The 11,809-nt window shown below is 50.8% G+C and overlaps 1 pseudogene; it reads right to left on the reverse strand.

Moving 5' to 3' along the window:
* Nucleotides 1-9,879: 9,879 nt before the first annotated feature.
* Nucleotides 9,880-10,769, reverse strand: LOC113898242 (annotated as a pseudogene).
* Nucleotides 10,770-11,809: the final 1,040 nt, after the last annotated feature.

Genomic DNA, 11,809 nt, shown 5'->3' on the forward strand with positions numbered 1-11,809 from the left:
TCAAGAAAATTAGAGATACCAAGGGGACATTTCATGCAAAGATGGGCTCGATAAAGGACAGAAATGGTATGGACCTAACAGAAGCAGAAGATATTAAGAAGAGATGGCAAGAATACACAGAAGAACTGTACAAAAAAGATCTTCACGACCCAGATAATCACGATGGTGTGATCACTGACCTAGAGCCAAGACATCCTGGAATGTGAAGTCAAGTGGGCCTTAGAAAGCATCACTATGAACAAAGCTAGTGGAGGTGATGGAATTCCAGTTGAGCTATTTCAAATCCTAAAAGATGATGCTGTGAAAGTGCTGCACTCACTATGCCAGCAAATTTGGAAAACTCAGCAGTGGCCACAGGACTGGAAAAGGTCAGTTATCATTCCAATCCCAAAGAAAGGCAATGCCAAAGAATGCTCAAATTACCGCACAATTGCACTCATCTCACACGCTAGTAAAGTAATGCTCAAAATTCTCCAAGCCAGGCTTCAGCAATATGTGAACCATGAACTTCCTGATGTTCAAGCTGGTTTTAGAAAAGGCAGAGGAACCAGAGATCAAATTGCCAACATCCGCTGGATCTTTGAAAAAGCAAGAGAGTTCCAGAAAAACATCTATTTCTGCTTTATTGACTATGCCAAAGCCTTTGACTGTGTGGGTCACAATAAACTGTGGAAAATTCTGAAAGAGATGGGAATACCAGACCACCTGACCTGCCTCTTGAGAAATCTGTATGCAGGTCAGGAAGCAACAGTTAGAACTGGACATGGAACAACAGACTGCTTCCAAATAGGAAAAGGAGTATGCCAAGGCTGTATATTATCACCCTGCTTATTTAACTTATATGCAGAGTACATCATGAGAAACACTGGACTGGAAGAAACACAAGCTGGAATCAAGATTGCTGGGAGAAATATCAATAACCTCAGATATGCAGATGACACCACCCTTATGGCAGAAAGTGAAGAGGAACTAAAAAGCCTCTTGATGAAGGTGAAAGAGAAGAGTGAAAAAGCTTCACTTTTTTAAGTGAATGTTAAATGTTCATTGTTAAACTTTAAAATGTTAAAGCTCAACATTCAGAAAATGAAGATCATGGCATCCAGTCCCATCACTTCATGGGAAATAGATGGGGAAACAGTGAAAACAGTGTCAGACTTTATTTTGGGGGGCTCCAAAATCACTGCAGATGGTGATTGCAGCCATGAAATTAAAAGACGCTTACTCCTTGGAAGGAAAGTTATGACCAACCTAGATACCATATTCAAAAGCAGAGACATTACTTTGCCAACAAAGGTCTGTCTAGTCAAGGCCATGGTTTTTCCTGTGGTCATGTATGGATGTGAGAGTTGGACTGTGAAGAAGGCTGAGCTCCGAAGAATTGATGCTTTTGGACTGTGGTGTTGGAGAAGGCTCTTGAGAGTCCCTTGGACTGCAAGAAGATCCAACCAGTCCATTCTGAAGGAGATCAGCCCTGGGATTTCTTTGGAAGGAATGATGCTAAAGCTGAAACTCCAGTACTTTGGCCACCTCATGCAAAGAATTGACTCATTGGAAAAGACCCTGATGCTGGGAGGGATTGGGGGCAGGAGGAGAAGGGGACGACAGAGGATGAGATGGCTGGATGGCATCACTGACTCGATGGACGTGAGTCTGAGTGAACTCCGGGAGTTGGTGATGGACAGGGAGGCCTGGAGTGCTGTGATTCATGGGGTTGTGAAGAGTCGGACACGACTGAGCGACTGAACTGAACTGAGAATGGTCTAGTGGTTTACGCTACTTTCTTAATTTAAGTCTGAATTTGGGAATAAGGTGTTCATGATCTGAGCCACAGTCAGCTCCTGGTCTTGTTTTTGCTGACTCTAAAGAGCTTCTCCATCTTCAGCTACAAAGAATATAAGCAATCTGGTTTCAATATTGACCATCTGGTGGTATCCATGTGTAGACTCTTCTCTTGTGTTATTGGATGAGGGTGTTTGCTATGACCAGTGTGTTCTCTTGGCAAAATTCTTGAAGACCTACAAGACCTTCTAGAACTAACACCCAAAAAAATGTCCTTTTCATTATAGGGGACTGGAATGCAAAATTAGAAAGTCAAGAGATACCTGGTGTAACCAGCAAATTTGGCCTTGGAGTTCAAAATGAAGCAAGGCAAAGGCTAACAGAATTTTGCCAAGAAATGGATGGTGAGCTGATAAGAAACCAGAGAAAGGCATCCAGCCTCTTCCTGGCAGCCAGAAGGGACAGACCGTTGGGGTGACAAAAATGGGAGAGTCCAAACTGGGCACCCCTTGCTGCAGGGGCCTGTCCTCCTGGCCCCTGAACAAAAACAGAAAAGGCCCCCTCCCCAGATATTCCTGCTTAAAAATACTACAGTTCAATCTAATGTTCCCATGATGGGGAAAGTGTTAGTTGCTCAGTCATATCTGACTCTTTGCGGCCCCATGGACTGTATCCCTTCAGGCTCCTCTGTCCATGGAATTTCCTGGGGAAGACTATTGGAGTGGGTAGCCATTCCCTTGTCCAGGGTATCTTTCCAACCCAAGGATCGAACCTGGGTCTCCTGCATTCCAGGAAGATTCTTAACTGTCTGAGCCACCAGGAAAGCCCCATGAGAGGGAAAGTGTCCTAAAATGAGAAGTTTTCAGCACATGTATAGTTGCATTATCTTCATTCATCAAAACGTGGAATCCCTCCGTTTGCCCTAAGACATTAGATCTGATAACTTCTCAGTGCTGGGATGAGACTAAGAGAATACTAACATCCGTCTACATTCTGAGAGGCCCTGAAGGCAGCACCGTGACTCTGAGACCATGGCCACTGTCCCTCCCTCTGAATCACGAGTCCCTGGGCAGGAGTGGCCCTGAGTGTCCCCAAGGGTCTGATCCGGGAGGGAAGGGTCCCCACCCTCAGAGAGCCAGGCAGGCTTGTCCACACAGAACAGCATGGCCTGTTGCTCTTGTTACTATTTCTGCAGCCCGCCTCCCTGAGTTCCACTTTCTAACCTGGAGCCTGCTAACCCAGCGCTGTGAGTCCTGGCATCACCCACATCAGGCCCTTCCCTCCAGCACCCAAGGACCTCACTTGGCCCTCGGGACAGCAGCAGTGGACATAGGCACAGCTCTGGCACAGAGTCACGTGGCTGTATAGGAAACACACATGTGCTAGGGGGACACGGTCATCCAGTTGCTGGGCCAAACCCAGGCAGTGTCCGAGCTCGGGGACTGTTTCTCCTCCCCCCCCCGCCCCGCCCTGTCTCCTCCCTCCTCTGTTTCTAAAAGGACCAGCAGGAGCTAATGCCGTCTGTGCCGCCCGGAAGCCTCTGGCCACAGACCCCCTCTCGGCTCCTGGGGTCTTCATAGAGGAGGGGCAGCTCAGAGACGGAGGTATAGGGGGTGGCAGGCATGAGCGATGGGCCTGGGGTGGGGCTGGCAGGGAGCATGGCGCCAGGGCCAGCGGCTCTGGAGTCCCTCTGGTGCCAGGCCGGCAGGATCTCAAGCATCGCCTGTCATGGCCCACAATGGTCTTGTGATGCAGGCAGGAAGCTGAACTCCGGAGATGCAGGTAATTGACCCCAACCCCGCCTTAGAAAGGACAAAACCAGAGCCCCCTCCCCCGCCCTGGCTCGACTGCCACCGCCTCTGCCAGGAATGCCCGGGGGAGCAGCAGGACAGCCTGGCTCAAGGAGTCCACAGCTTGTCCAGGGCCACACAGTGGTCAGTGGGGACCAGGCCTGAATGCCGCCCCTGACTCCCCTGAGACTCCGCTGTCGGGGGAGGACAGAGGAGAGGCAGCAGCTCCCTGAGTCCGGGCAGTGGGCACGGCCATGCGGGTGACAGAGCTTGGTCGGGGCCACCATCCCAGGTGGAGCTTCCACAGGTGAGCGAGTGAAGGCGGGGCAGGGGACGAGGCAGCTGGAGAGAGGACAAAGGCCTTGGGGCTTGGGGAGGGCACTGTGGCATCCAGGTGAGGGCTCAGAAAGGCTCCTGTCTGGGACGGGGCAGGGCTGAGCTCACCAGCCAGGCCAGGCCAGCGACCCTGTGTGGAGCAACAAGTGTGAGCTCACAGACACTTGTGTCACTGGAGCCTGCTTCCTTACCTTTTTATTTCTGGGAGAAGCAAACCCCTCCAATTTGGGCATTGGGCAGCACGACTGTCCTGAAGGAGGAGGAGCCTCTAGTGTGTCTCGGGGATCTCAAGCAGCAGCACAGTCCTAGGCAAACTTCCTGCCTTGACCCAATGAATCCCCAGCAGACATCAGAGGCAGGACTCACAGGCCAGCATCCCAGGGGAAGAGACTCAGCATCTGACCAAAGGGAAGGGTTGTTGTATCTGCTTAAAAGCAGGAGCCAGGGAGGGCAGAGACATTACTTTGCCGACAAAGGTCTGTAGAGTCAAAGCTATGGTTTTCCCAGTAGTCATGTATGGGTGTGAGAGTTATGATGGCTTACAGTGAATGATGTCAGACTCATGATCTCCAAAGATTTAGCTTCGGGATCAGGGATCCAGGCTTGATCACTCAGGGCTCTTGTGTGGCATAAGTTTTATTACAGTGAAAAAAGACAGAGGAACCTTCTGAGATCGACATTGGAAGGGGGACAGAGAGTGCCCCCCCTCACTAGTCTTAGCAAGGCCTTATATACTTTACCAGACCCACTCCCACAACATGTGTCTTAAGATAACAAGATTAGTCAGAAGGTTCTTGTTCAGAAGGAGAAACATACCCTTGAGCAAGATACATTGTTGTTATATAATCATTAGTACAGAGCTTAAGGAAAAACATATCCTTGAGCAAGATGAGTTTTATTGTCTATCGTTAGCTGTGGGCTTAAAGGAAATAATGTCTTATGTGACTAAGACAAAGCAGTGTAGAAAAAATGTTTGTTCTTTTCTCCTCCATGAGGGCCCTGGATTCCTTATTAACCTACCTAAGAATTAACTCTCTCAGTTAGACCATAAAGAAGGCTGAGTGCTAAAGAACTGATGCTTTCAAATTGTAGCACTGGAGAAGACTCTTGAGAGTCCCTTGGACAGCAAGGAGATCAAACCAGTCAATCCTAAAGGAAATCAACCCTGATGCTGAAGCTGGAGCTTCAGTACTTTGGCCCCTGAGGTGAAGAGCTGACTCATTGGAGAAGACCCTGAGGCTGAGAAAGATTGAAGGCAGGAGGAGAAGGAGAGGATGAGATGGTTGGATGGCATCACTGGCTTGATGGACCTGAGTCTGAGCAAGCTCTGGGATATAGTGAAGGACAGGGAAGCCTGGCATGCTGCAGTCCATGGGGTGGCAAAGAGTCGGACACAACTTAACAATTGAACAATGACCAGGAGGTCAGAAGAGAGAAGCTGGGGGTGGGAGCACACTCTGCCAGCCTCAGGGGGCCTGGAAGAGAGCTTGGGAGCCCCAGGCTTGAGTGGTGAGTTGGCTGGGTCCGGCCACCCTCCAGACAAGCCTCTCCACCAGGTGATGGATATGCCCGTGACTCCGCATCCCTGGACCAGGGAACAGCTCTCCCTGAACATGGCTAGGAAGCCCATGGGGTCTCTGTGGATGCCCGTTGGGACCACTGATGGGATGTTCCACAGACATCACTTCTCTCTTGCCTCCCCACAAACCCACTAGGGCACCTCAGGGCATCCTGGGAAAGAGTCTGGATCAGGATATGGGAAATCGATTCTCTAAAAGTCAATTAACAAAATGACCTTAATTGACCAGTTTTCTGAAAGTCAATTCTTTAAATGAGCCATTTACCAAAATTTCAGACAGATATTTTAAGCCCGGTCTGGGCAGCTGGCCACCGCTGCCCGCCAGCAGGGGTAGGAGTGGGGGCAGAAAATTCTGGCCAGATACCTTAGCCAGGGTCAAGGGCACATTCAGAAGAAAAGACAGTCGGTCAAGCTGGACCAATGCATGCTGGAAAACATGGCCACTGGAAGGAGAAATTTTTGGCGATGCCCTGGGTTCTTCACAAATAGACCACAGGGTCCGTCTGGCACTGGGCAGGTGGGTTGCAGCGAATGGATCTGGTTCTGAAGACAAGCAGAGGGGAGAAGTCAGGAGTGCAGTAGAGCCCACTGCCACTACAACCTCAGGCTGGTCCCTTGCCCTCTCTGTGCCTTGTTTTCCCCACCTGGCTGGTAGTGTGACAGCAGGGAAAGGGGCAGGGCACAACTTTTGAAAGAATGACGTAGCCCAAGGCCACAACATAACCCAATTAGAATCAAATGGGACCAAGAGGGCAGACGAGACTAGAGCTGGATCCTCAATCAGCAAGTGAAATGACACACCCAGAGGTGCCATGACAGTTCCAAGGCGCTGTCAAAAGACCGAGGAGTGTGCGGTGGCTGAAATCCTGGAAATCTCCACCCCTTCCCCAAAATAGTTGGAATGATCTTCCCACTTATTAGCATATGAAATTACCCAGCCTATAAAAACTAACCACACCACATTTCCTGGCCACAGTCGCCCTTTGCAATGGCCCACACTCTGTTAGTGGACTGCGCTTCTCTCTGAATCTGAATAAATCCACTTCTTACCTATCACTTTGTCTCTCACTGAATTCTTTCTGTGAGGAGACATCAAGAACCTGAGCTTCATTAGGCCCTGAAACCAGGAACTGTGGGTTGTGGCTGTGTTTGAGTCCCAGTTTTTCCAGTGGAGCTATGGTTTTTCCAGTGGTCATGTATGGACGTGAGAGTTGGACTATAAAGAATGCTGAGCGCTGAAGAATTGATGCTTTTGAACTGTGGTGTTGGAGAAGACTCTTGAGAGTCCCTTGGACTGCAAGGAGATCCAACCAGTCCATCCTAAAGGAGATCAGTCCTGGATGTTCATTGGAAGGACTGATGCTGAAGCTTAAACTCCAATACTTTGGCTGACTCATTTGAAAAGACCCTGATGCTGGGAAAGATTGAGGGCAGGAGGAGAAGGGGACAACAGAGGATGAGATAGTTGGATGGCATCACTGACACGATGGACATGGGTTTGGGTGGACTCCGGGAGTTGGTGATGGACAGAGAGGCCTGGGATGCTGTGGTTCATGGGGTCGCAATGAGTCAGACATGACTGAGCAACTGAACTGAACTGAACTGAGTCCCAGCCACGTGGGTTCAAGTCCCAAACTGGGTTTTGACTGGGTTCTGGTCCCAGCACATGGGTGCAAGGCACAATCTGTGGTAAACAGTTTCAGCAGCAAGGATCCAAGGGACCCCAGAGCCCAGTAAGTGTCTGCAAGGTCACCGTGCACCAGGCTCCCCCTGCCTCTGCCATCAGACACTCAGGGCCACTTTTGGCTTCATTCACACGATGGCCCCTCAATGCATCGGGGCCTGCGTTCCAGGAGGAAACGACCTCTGCAGACACTCCCCTGCCTAGCCCTGGAAAAGGGGCAAGTAGAGGGGCTTCTGGATGCCCCCAGAGGTAGGTCTCTCCTTCCCGGCTTCTCCCCCTGCTGTGTGGAGACACATGGGATGTGCTAGCCACCTGTCACTACCCGGTCACCGCTCCCTCCTGGCCCCCGTCCAGCAGGCCCTCTCTACCTCGCATCTTCCTTCCCACCCTCCTTCCCTCCCACCTTCCCTCCCTCCCTCCTCTCTTTTGGCAGATTCTCTGCTGCAGCCTCTCTTTCTGTCATTTCCAGCCCCATCCATGTCACCAAACTGCCCGGTCCACCCTCAGCCACATCCACTCTCCCAAAGCCCATCCAAGCCCTCCTAGCATCTAGTCTGATAATCAGAGAGATGAACCCGAAGAGGGTGGGGCCCTTATTCCTGGGGCAACGTCTTCCCCTGGGGCCTCCTCTGGGCTGGGGTTCCCCTGACAGTGCACATTCCCGCTGGAGACACGTGATGCTGGAGTCAAGGTCTCTCTCAGGGGTCCCCACTGTGCAAGCCAGTCATTGGCTGAACTCACAACCCACAGGGCACCCGCCTTTCCTGAGGCTTGATTAACCCCGCTGTGCACCCTTGAGCTGGTCACGAGTGTGGCGGAGCCACTGGAGCCCAGCCTTTCAACGGTGTCTCTGATTTTGACCTCGTCATTATTCCGCTGTTCACTGGCATCTCCATCAGCGCGTCCTGGAGTGTCGTCAGCCTGTTTGCCTCCGCAGGGCTGATGGTCTGTTCCAAAGTCTTCTCTGAGCTCCAGCATGAACCTCCCATCCCCTCTTGATTGGATCCCCAGAGCTGGCCCTCCTTGCTCTATCCGATCGTCCTCAGGCATCCCAGCCACTGCAGGGACGGGAAGGCATTTGGATCCTGGAAGAGGAGCTCAGTTCCAAAGTCCAGCTCAGACTTTGGGTCCCACAGGCCAGTTGGTGCAGTTCGTCAGAACTCAGTCACTCACAGCCAGTGGCAAATGTGCCACCAGTGGCCACCGAACAGCCCCAGCTTCCAGTTCCACCTTCTGTTTCTACACCTCCCCAACCTCGCACACACCTGTGGGCTCTCCCACTTCTGCTGACGGCCCTTCTGTCTCCAACCTTGGGGTGCCCAGCTCAGCTGCCCCTTCCCTGAAGCCAGTGTCACAAGAGGTAAAGCAAACCCACACCAGGTGCCCCCAGAGCTCAGCACCACCTTCCATCTCCTCTCTCCTAGCTCTGCTGGCCTGAAAGCCCCCCTTGCCTCGGAGTCAGCCCGGGCTATCACAACTACTACTCACTTCCTATAGCCCAAGAGGCGCTAAGAGAGTCACACAATGAGTGAACTGGGGCCTCAGAGGAGGCCCCAGGGCAGGAGGTGGGGCAAGAGAGGGGGCAGGTGGCTCATCTACACCCACTGGGAGAAGATGGGAGCCCCTAACGTGGGTGAGCCATGCCTGGCACGTGGACGGGGTCCCTGCATGGTCCTGTGGAAGTGGACACGAGGATTCAGCCCTGAGTCCTGGGGCCTCAGAGCCCAGCAGGGCTGCAGGGGGGCTAAGATTGGGAGATGAGAGCCTTCAGGAGGAAGCCCTGGCAAGCCCTGTGCTCAGACAGCACGACAGTGCTCGGCACTCAGGCTCCGGGAGCCCGAGGTGCCTGCTGGAACGGGGCGGGGGTTGTCTCTGCCTGGTCAGCCAGCACCTGCCCCTTCCTCGTGCCTCCCCGGGCAGGTGGGCCCTACACAGAGACCACCTTCCCATGGGCCCTTTTTCTGCTTCGAGGTCCCCAGGCTGCACTTCCCTTGGTTCTCACCTGTCTGGGAGGAAGCCGAACCGATGGACCCACGCAGCACAGTCCCCAAGCCTCTCTGTGTCCCTGTTTTGGAGCTTTAGACATGGAGAGAGGCCTGAGCTGCCTCTTCGCTGCTGGCAGAGGGGCTGGGGCATGTCTGCTCTGCAGTGGCTCTCAGATGCCTGGAAAGCCCCAGCACAAGGTGGCACTCGGGGTTCTGCCAAGCAGATGCTGGCCCAAGGCTGGTCCCTGCATCTCCCAACATCAGACACACGGCAGAGTTGACCAGCTGCGTTGCGAGTCCTCCAGGCATAGTGCTCAAACTTTACACAGCTGGCCAGTGTCCATCCACCAGTCCTCCTCCTTCACTCATCTTCCTTTGATGCACTTCAGGGTGAGTCTTGGCAACGCTCTTTAAGAGAGAAAACCAAAGTCTAAAAGTCTGTCTATGGGGGAGGGGTATCTGGATACGGAATGCTGTGCCATTTTTTTTTTTTTTTTTGCTTTGCTAATCATATTTATTTATTTTCAAGAGCTCATCAGTTTAAAAAAATTAAACTCATTTATTTCAAATAAGTAATACTTCCATAAGGTTCAGAAAACCAAAACAATATACAAAGGTTTACATTAAAAAGTTTTTTTGCAAAGAGCTCAACTGTATTCTTTGTTCTTATCTTTTCTACCTTATTTTTCTTGTTTTACAGATGCAGTACATTCTCAAACTTCTCTGTGAATACTACTTGGACTTTTATTTAAAACCTCCTTTAGTTCCCTGCATTAGCTCTGCTTGTTCCATTCATCTTGTGATTTCTCCTTATAAATTAGTTCCAGCTTTTCCTCTTGTGTCTAATGCTCCCTTTGCTTCCTGTTCATCTTTCTTTTTTTTCTTCCTGTCCATAAAAGTAATGACGGCACATCTTTAATATTAAGGAAAAAGGCTATAAAAAGTTCAATCTCAGAATTTGTTTTAGTAAAACCTCATTCGTGCTCCTTTGTGGGTGCATCATGAAGTTCCATGGGCTTGTTCACCTGCCAGTATTTCTCACCGACCAATTCCAAAGAGAGAGGGCCATTTAACACATCGAACTGGCCCCTGGCTGTGGCTATGTAAATGGCATATTGCTTCTTACTGGCTATATCAAGGTTCGTCTGGCTTGATTCTCCTTTGCTTCAAAGTTCTTCTAAAGCTAACTTCACAGCCAGGTTGATAAGTGATCAACAGTGGCATTACCTGAGCTCTTCGTGAATCTTGTCTGTGTACGATCATCTTTTTCCAAAAACGTGGGGTGAAGCCTCAGTACTAATTCAGTTTCACTAGCAGGGTCCATTACGGGGTCAGATGTCACTTTTGCATTGCTGTTATCGAGTTCAAGCCCAGAATCATCAGATGTTTTGGTCTGTTACTAGGTGCTGCTTCCAATGGCTGTACGTGGATGTTTTCCTGCAGTGAGAGCTGTCTCCACTGACTTCGGCTCCACTATAATTTTCGATCTGTTTCCCACCTCACTGTCGTCTGCTCACGGCCTGTTATCTCGGTCCTTCCTTGATGCTCTGACCAAGTGCTTGCTGAGGGTTATGCTTGTTGATTCTAGCTAATGCTTTTTTCTCGATGAGCTTCATACTCACCAAGACTTGGTTAAATTTTGCTGATGAGTGCATCAAAGTTTAGGTCTGATCTTAGTGATCTTTTGGAATCTAGCTTTTCCCAACAGCTTGTTGTTGTTCAGTCGCTCAGTCGTGTCCGACTCTTGGTGACCGCATGGACTTGTGCACGCCAGGCTTCCCTATCCATCACCAACTCCCGGAGCTTGCCCAAACTCATGCCCACTGAATCAGTGATGCCATCCAACAATCTCATCCTCTGTCACCCCGTTCTCCTCCTGTCTTCAATCTTTCCCAACATAAGGGTCTTTTCCCACGAGTCAGTTCTTCTTAAATTTTAAATTCAAAATAATGAGTGTGTCTCGGAGGCGCATTTGGGGCCACCTCTGCTGGACCCCACAATGGGCAGAGAAAGGACCGTCAGTGACCGTCTTGTATGGGGGAGGGTGATGTGGCCAGAAAGGGCTTAGGGGTGGGAGAGGGAGGGAGACCTCACGACCTGTCCTCTGCCCCTGTTCACACCCTTAGCAGCCAGTGGCAGTGGGGCCTCCCTGGATGACACCTGGGGTGAAATGGGTGATGTCATGAGATGTCACCAGAAGGCTCTGGGTCACCCTGACCTGCTTTACATTATCCAAAGGTGGGGTAGAGTTTACAGGTAAGCGAGGGGAGAAGCCGGAGTGACTGGTGGACTTTCAGTTCAGTTCAGTTCAGTCGCTCAGTCGTGTTCAACTCTTTGTGACCCCATGGACTGCAGCACGCCAGGCCTCCCTGTCCATCACCAACTCCCAGAGTTTGCTCAGACTCATGTCCATCAAGTCGGTGATGCCATCCAACCATCTCATCCTCTGTTGTCCCCTTCTCCCCTTGCCTTCAATCTTTCCCAGCATCAGGGTCTTTTCTAATGATTCGGTTCTTCGCATCAGGTGACCAAAGTATTGGAGCTTCAGCTTCAGCATCAGTCCTTCCAATGAATATTCAGGATTGATTCCCTCTAGGATTGACTGATTTGATCTCCTTGCCATCGAAGGGACTCTGAAAAGTCTTCTCCAATACAC

This window comes from Bos indicus x Bos taurus, chromosome 1 (genome assembly GCF_003369695.1).
Source record: "Bos indicus x Bos taurus breed Angus x Brahman F1 hybrid chromosome 1, Bos_hybrid_MaternalHap_v2.0, whole genome shotgun sequence".
NCBI classification, from domain to species: domain Eukaryota; kingdom Metazoa; phylum Chordata; class Mammalia; order Artiodactyla; family Bovidae; genus Bos; species Bos indicus x Bos taurus.